We start from the raw sequence: 6,561 nt of genomic DNA on the forward strand, positions 1-6,561 counted from the left end.
CTGGTGGCCACCTACAGGGGGTCGAGTGGACATGGCCTCGCTTGGCTGGCTTTCAGTCCTGCAATCCCCAAGGTTCCACATTTCCTCTAGTGAGTCAGGGAGATGTTGGGAGGTAAGAGTTGGGATGTCCTCATCATTATGGACTATCTGAGTGGAAGGAGATAGCTGAGCCCTCTGAGAACCAGCAACCTCATTTCCCAGAAGGAAAAGGAAGGCTTATCAGGAGAAGGACTTATCCAAGGTCATCTCTGCAATCTTTTTTTTTTTTTTTAAATATCTTTTAGTTGTCATTGGACCTTTATTTTATTTATTTTTATGCGGTGCCGAGAATCAAATCCAGTGTCTCACACATACTAGGAAAGTACCCTACCACTGGGCTACCACCCCAGCCCCGCCATCTCTCTGCCGTCTTTAAGACAAAAATATGGTTTGGAGACAGAGAATTTTCAATCCCAGCTCTGCCCATAGGAGCAAATTACAACCGAATCCCTTAGTTTCTGAAAATGTTAATGGAGGATTCAGGTCAAATGTTTTATTGCCATGAGGATTACAGGATATGATGCGCATAAAGCGTCTGTTCCTGAGTGGCTGGAGATGGTTCTCCAAGGCAGCCCAACTCCTCAGAAGAAATGCCCTCCTGTTGCTCAGGTGACAAAGCTGCCAAAGGCTTTGGGAGATAATGGGAGGTGGGGAGAAGGGACTGGGGTGGGGGGTGGGAGGGGGCAAGCTCTAGGATCTAAGTCAGGAGGCTCTGTTCCACCCTTTCCTGACTCTTTTTTTAATTAACTTGCTCATTCAGTCCACAGAGCTGGATTGAGCAACCATTCAGGGCACATTCTGTCCTGGGTGAGGTTCAGAGAGGACTAAAACCCAATAGTCAGCTGGGTGCGGTGGCACAGGCCTGCAATCCTGGCAGCTCAGGAAGCTGAGGCAGGAGGATCACAAGTTCAAAGCCAGCCTCGGCAACTTAAGGAGGCCTGTCTCTAAATAAAATATAAAAGACAGGTTTGGATGTGGCTTGGTGGTTAAGCGCCCCTAGGTTCAATCCCCAGTACCAAAATAAGTAAGTGAATACATAAATACAACCCAATTGCCCCCGCCTCCATGCTCACAATTCAGTGAGCAGATATGCAAAGCAAAGGTTACCATCAGAGTGAAAATTGCAGTGGGAGCTGTGTGCATGAAGCGGGTAAGACCCTGAGGAAGTGGGCCACTGAAGACTCATGCTTTTTAATTTTTTTTTAATTGCAGAGTATGTTTTTATGGCTGAGACCCACTGCATCATTCATAACCTACTATTTTTATTTGACAGTATGTCATAAACATTTGCCCCATGTTATTAAAAAACTCTGTAAACCTTTTCACTGGCTGTAATGTGTTTTCAGTAGAGTAATGTCATAATTTAATGGGGCTTGGATATTTGGGTTCTTTTCAAGTTTTTTTTCTATGATACATACTAATACTGTTATGAACATCTTTGTATTTAAAATTGTTTCCCATTTTTCTTGTTGTTTCCTTAAGATAGACTTCTAGTCATGGGATTCCATACATTTTATCAACATTTAAAAATCTCTTAATAGGCTGGGGATATGGTTCAGTGGCAGAGTGTACAAGTGTACAAGTCCTGTGTGTACAAGGCCCTAAGTTTGATCCCCAGCACTCCAAAAAATAAAAATAAATAAATAAAATTAAAATCCCTCAATAATCCAGCAATTATTGCCCCAGAGCTTTCTGAGATGGTTTTCGTGTGTGCCCTGTACTAGCTGTGGCATTGTCGATCCTTCACTTACTGATCATACAGCAGTGGCCACACCTTTTCCCCCCCGCTGTGTGATACAGTGATGATACTGTCCCCATTCAACTTTGTGAGGAGCAAAGAGAGTGAATGTAAAGTACACAACTCAGTGCCTGGCACACAGTAGGAGCATAACTGTTAACAACTCCTTTTTTGAGACCAGTTTAGTATGAGGACTCCCAGGTTGGGATTGTGCAAATCCATGCCCTCTGGTGATGCTGCAGGGTGAGGCCTCAGTGGTCCCCACCAATCCAGTCATAAATGACTCTACAATGACTCAGCCTTGGTCCCCACAGAGCCCTAAAGACTGGAACAGAAGGCCAAGGTCAATGAGAAGGTAAACAAAAGTCTCTGGGGGCAGACCAGAGTGGGAGAAGTGATTGTCAGGTTGCATGGGAGAAAAAGAAAGAAGAATGGGAAGGAGAGGGAAGAGAAAGCTGGGGGATCCAAAAGGAAGGTCAAGACCAGGAGCTGAGCCAGGCACAGTGGCATACCCCTGTAGTCTCAGCAACTTGGGAGGCTGAGGCAGGAAGATTGCAAACTCAAGTTGAGGCTTGGCAACTTAGTGAGACCCTGTCTCAGAATAATTTTAAAAGGGTCTGGGTAGCTCGGTGACAGAGAACTTACTTGCTCAGCGTATACAAGGCCCTGGGTTCAATCCCTAATACTACAAGGTGAATCCAGATACCAAGTGTCTGAAGGCTGGCTGGAGGGCACAAGTGGGCACTAGGAGGCTCTGACAGGCTGCCTAACACTTGGTTCTATGGCTAGCTCATTGTGCAACCCCAGGCAAGGGCCTTGCCCTTTTAGAGCATGGATCTACCCATCTGCAGAAGTGCCTGGCTGTCCCTCCATCATGGACATTTGCGGGCCTGGTAATGCCCTGGAGAAATGAATGATCCCTCCCAATCTGACTTAAGTTTAAATATCCACCTAGATAGTTTCTCTGCTGGACAAGGAGACAAATCTGCCCTGGGTTTCTTGGAACAATGGGAAGACTTTTCTGGGGGAAGACTGGAACAAAGTATTTAGGGGGAAGGAGCTTAATTAAAGAGAGTGACCTAGAAGGGCATAGGTGGGGAGTGCCCAGTGGGGAGCCCCAAGACAGGCAGGGAGAGCATGGGCGGCAGCTCACACTGTGCCTTAGGAAAGATTACAGAATGGGCCTGCTTTGGCCTGTGAAGGCCCATGTTCACACCACTGGGCTGGAGGAATAAGGTTCTGCAGGAGACGCTGAAACAGAGTTTGGAGCACATGGTGTTTATTAGGGATCCCCACCTGTGAAAGGAAGGGGGAGAAAGCAGGCTGGGGCAGAGGAAAGTCCACCTGCTCTGCAGCTCCACCAGGCCTCGGCAAATCAGCAGAAGGAGAAGAGCTCATTGGGGTGGTCCAGCACCAAGTCTAATGCCTGCACCTTTATACCCCTGCCTTATTTGGTCACCAGATGTGGACTGTTCAGGAAGGACATGAGGGCAGGAGGAGGAGGCAGCTCTCTATAGCTGAGGCAAGCTTTGAAGGATGGACCGCTAAGATTGCTGACACCCTCCCCGCAGTCGGTCCTTCCTTGAGGGAGATCTGGACCATGCACTCAATGTCCATCATACCCGGTGCTCCACCTGCACAGAGCAGGCTGTGGAAGAGAAACTAGAGTCTTCAAACCTGTGACTTGTCCAGATGCTTTGAAAAATGTGAATAGGGAAAAGAAAATCAAATACTGGGTCATTGTGTTTATAACCAAAGGAGTTCCGTTCGGGAGAGGCAGATCCTGTGAACCTGCTGGTTCCTGATTTTTCCGGCATGGCAATTTTGAAATGTCCCGGTTGTCATATCTCACACTTCCCCCTCCACCTGTGCTAGTTCCTGGGTCTGTTAATAGGCTCTTTTTTTTTTCCCCTGAATGAAAAGGTCACATCATTCTTTAGTTCTATTTAAAGCAAAGAGAATCCTTTCTCTTCTTTCTCTATTTCTGTGTAAGTTGACCTTGAAGTCAGGGAGAGGGGAGGCAGCCTTAAAAAGAGACACAACCTGAATTGTCAAGGGAAGGGACCCTCTGGCTCCAGGGCCTTCAATGCCCTGCTCATGCCCTGAGCTTGAAGTCTAAATCCAGCCGGGCGTGATGCCTGTGTGAGCTGGCTCTGCTTCTCCCAGCCTGGCACAGAGTGGGGACTCAGTGCCTGTCAGTGAATGAATGGAAATGTTTATTATTATCATAATGATAATAGCAATAAAAGGACTCATGTTTCCTTAAATTACTGCAAACCATGGGCGCTCAAAAGGGCTCAGCATCAGCAATAACCTAAAATTTCCTGGCTTATCTGCTCATACAAAACATTGCCTGCCTCCTCAGAGTCCACTCCAGATGATTTCAGGGACACAAGAGGTAAAGAAGAATGGATTAAGAGCAGAATTTCTGGACTCACCACTGAAAGTAACCAGGGATCCTTGGAGAAATGCTGATCCCTGCGCTGGGGGCAGGTGACTTATAAGATGAACAGTAAACATCTTGAATCAAAAAGTTAGGATGTTCTCAGTAAGTAATGGGGCCACAGCAGGAAGTAACAGAAGACCCTGAGGGGCTCACCCTGGCCAACTCTGGGACAGTTTGTGCTTGATAACCAGCGATAATAGCAATAAATTATAAGCCATTGAATAACACAGATGTTGGAGTCCACACTAATGTATCAGTAAATTAACACTTAAGTGGGAAGAAGAGAACACTCTTCCTTATAATGTAATAAATATAGATGTAAGGAAGGAATTAGAGAATCACCAATGTGTGCTAAAACTAGTGTGAGGAACAGGATCTACATTTCACTCAGCCTCAGAGGTTTTGTCTACCAGACACTTACTAATCACAAAGGGGAGACAGAAACCTTACAGTGAGGATTGCTGGAGGATGCCAGCTTAGCCAGGTGATGAAAGTCAACATCCCCTCATGGGAAGCAACACCATGTGCCATCTAATGGGACACCATGAGGACGCAGGAGCATAGCAGATGCAGTCTTCCCACCCAAACCCATCCTCCGAATCCAATCATGAGGAAAGGACTAGACATGAATTCAAATTCAGAGGCATTCTCCAAATTATCTGGCCTGCAGTCTCCCCAAGGATTGAGGTCATGAAATTCAAAGAAGCACTGGGGAATTGTCACAGATTGAAGGAGACCAGAAGAAAAGAAAATAACTTTGAAGGATATTACAGTTGATGCAAATAAATTTGAACATGAGTGCAGATTATACAACAGCATTGTGTTAATGTTGTATTTCTTTTTCTGTTTGTTTTCTTTTTGGGTGGGGTGTTTCGGTGCTGGGGATTGAACCCACCCAAGCCTTGCACATGCTAGGTAGGTGCTTTAGCACTGAGCTTCATCCCAGCCTGATGTTAAATTTCTTAATTTTGAAAATTATACAGTGGTTATGTAAGAAATACACACTTGAAGAATTCAGGGGTGAAAAGGTACCATGCCTTCAACTTCAGTAATATAACAAATGAATGTGCATAAAGAAATAATAATAAAGCAATGGGGTAAATCAATCTAAGGAATTTGGGTAGTGGGAACAGGAGTTCTTTGTACCCTTCTCTAAGTTGAAAATTATATAAGAATAAAAATTTACAAACAAACCAAAGAACATGAGAAAATGTAGCTCTTATAAGTGAGCTGAGGAGGGCGTTTCAAAAGCTGGACTTGGGAGGAAGCTGGGGAGATGGGCACCTCCACCCTAAGAAGGTGGGTCTCGTGGGTCTGATGAGGGCTATTGCCCCTCCTCAGCTTGGTTCTGCTATTGGAAGTCCTGGGAGTCTGGGTGGATGGGCCAGCAGCAGCAGCATTGCCAGGTCTAAGGTGCCCCTATCACTATGGGTTCCAACCTACTGGGGCGGGACATGGGCTAGGTGCCTTTTCATGTTGTCAAACACTGAGGCTTGATGTGTTATATACTTCTTTTTTTATTTTTTTGAACTAGGGATTTAACCCAAGAGTGCTTACCCACTGAGCCACATTCCCAGCCCTTTTTTATATTTTGTTTAGAGACAGGGTCTCACTGAGTTGCTTAGGGCCTTGCTCAGTTGCTGAGGCTGGCTTTGAACTTGAGATCCTCCTGCCTCAGCCTCCCCAGCCGTTGGGATTACAGGCCTGCATCTGGTTTATATACTTCTAATATAAGCTTTGAAGCATCACTTTTAAAATATGTGGACTTTCTAGCAGTGATGACCTCTCCACATGAATATGCCTCTTGCAAAAGATCTTCTTCATCCCTCTCCAGAAAAGGAAAAGAGGAAACACAAGAAGAAGCACCTGGTGCAGAGCCCCAATTCCCATTTCATGGATGTGAAATGCCCAGGACGCTCTAATGTCACCACAGTCTTTAGCCAGGCACGAACGGTAGTTTTGTGTGTTGGCTGCTCACTGTTCTCTGCCAGCCTGTGGGAGGAAAAGCAGGGCTTACAGAAGGGTGTTCTGTTGGGAAGAAGCAACACTAAGAGCAACCTGAATCGAAATGAGTGGGAAAACATCCCGATAGACAAATTTTGGATAATAAAATGAGTGAACTCTTCATCCCTGTTTTCCACCTGAAGAAATTCAACCTCAGCAAGATGAGGCTGGAGCTCTTTGACCCCGTGTTCTCATTCCCTTTTCCCCTCCTTACCTCCAGTTCCCTGGACAAGCCCAGGGCTTCCCTGTTTAGGGCCTGAGCACGGGCTGTTCTGCTGCCTGCCCTGGGGGCGCCTCCTCCTGTCTCCGTCTATCGATTTTCTGGAGCCAAGAT

The 6,561-nt window shown here is 46.0% G+C and overlaps 1 pseudogene; it reads left to right on the top strand.

Moving 5' to 3' along the window:
* The first annotated feature begins 6,020 nt into the window (after positions 1-6,020).
* On the top strand, positions 6,021-6,274 carry LOC124081746 (small ribosomal subunit protein eS27-like; annotated as a pseudogene).
* The last annotated feature ends 287 nt before the right edge of the window (positions 6,275-6,561 follow it).

Source organism: Marmota monax, unplaced genomic scaffold, assembly GCF_021218885.2.
Source record: "Marmota monax isolate L192 unplaced genomic scaffold, Marmota_monax_Labrador192_F-V1.1 WCK01_AAM20220418_F8-fsc00111, whole genome shotgun sequence".
In the NCBI taxonomy this organism is placed as follows: Eukaryota; Metazoa; Chordata; class Mammalia; order Rodentia; family Sciuridae; genus Marmota; species Marmota monax.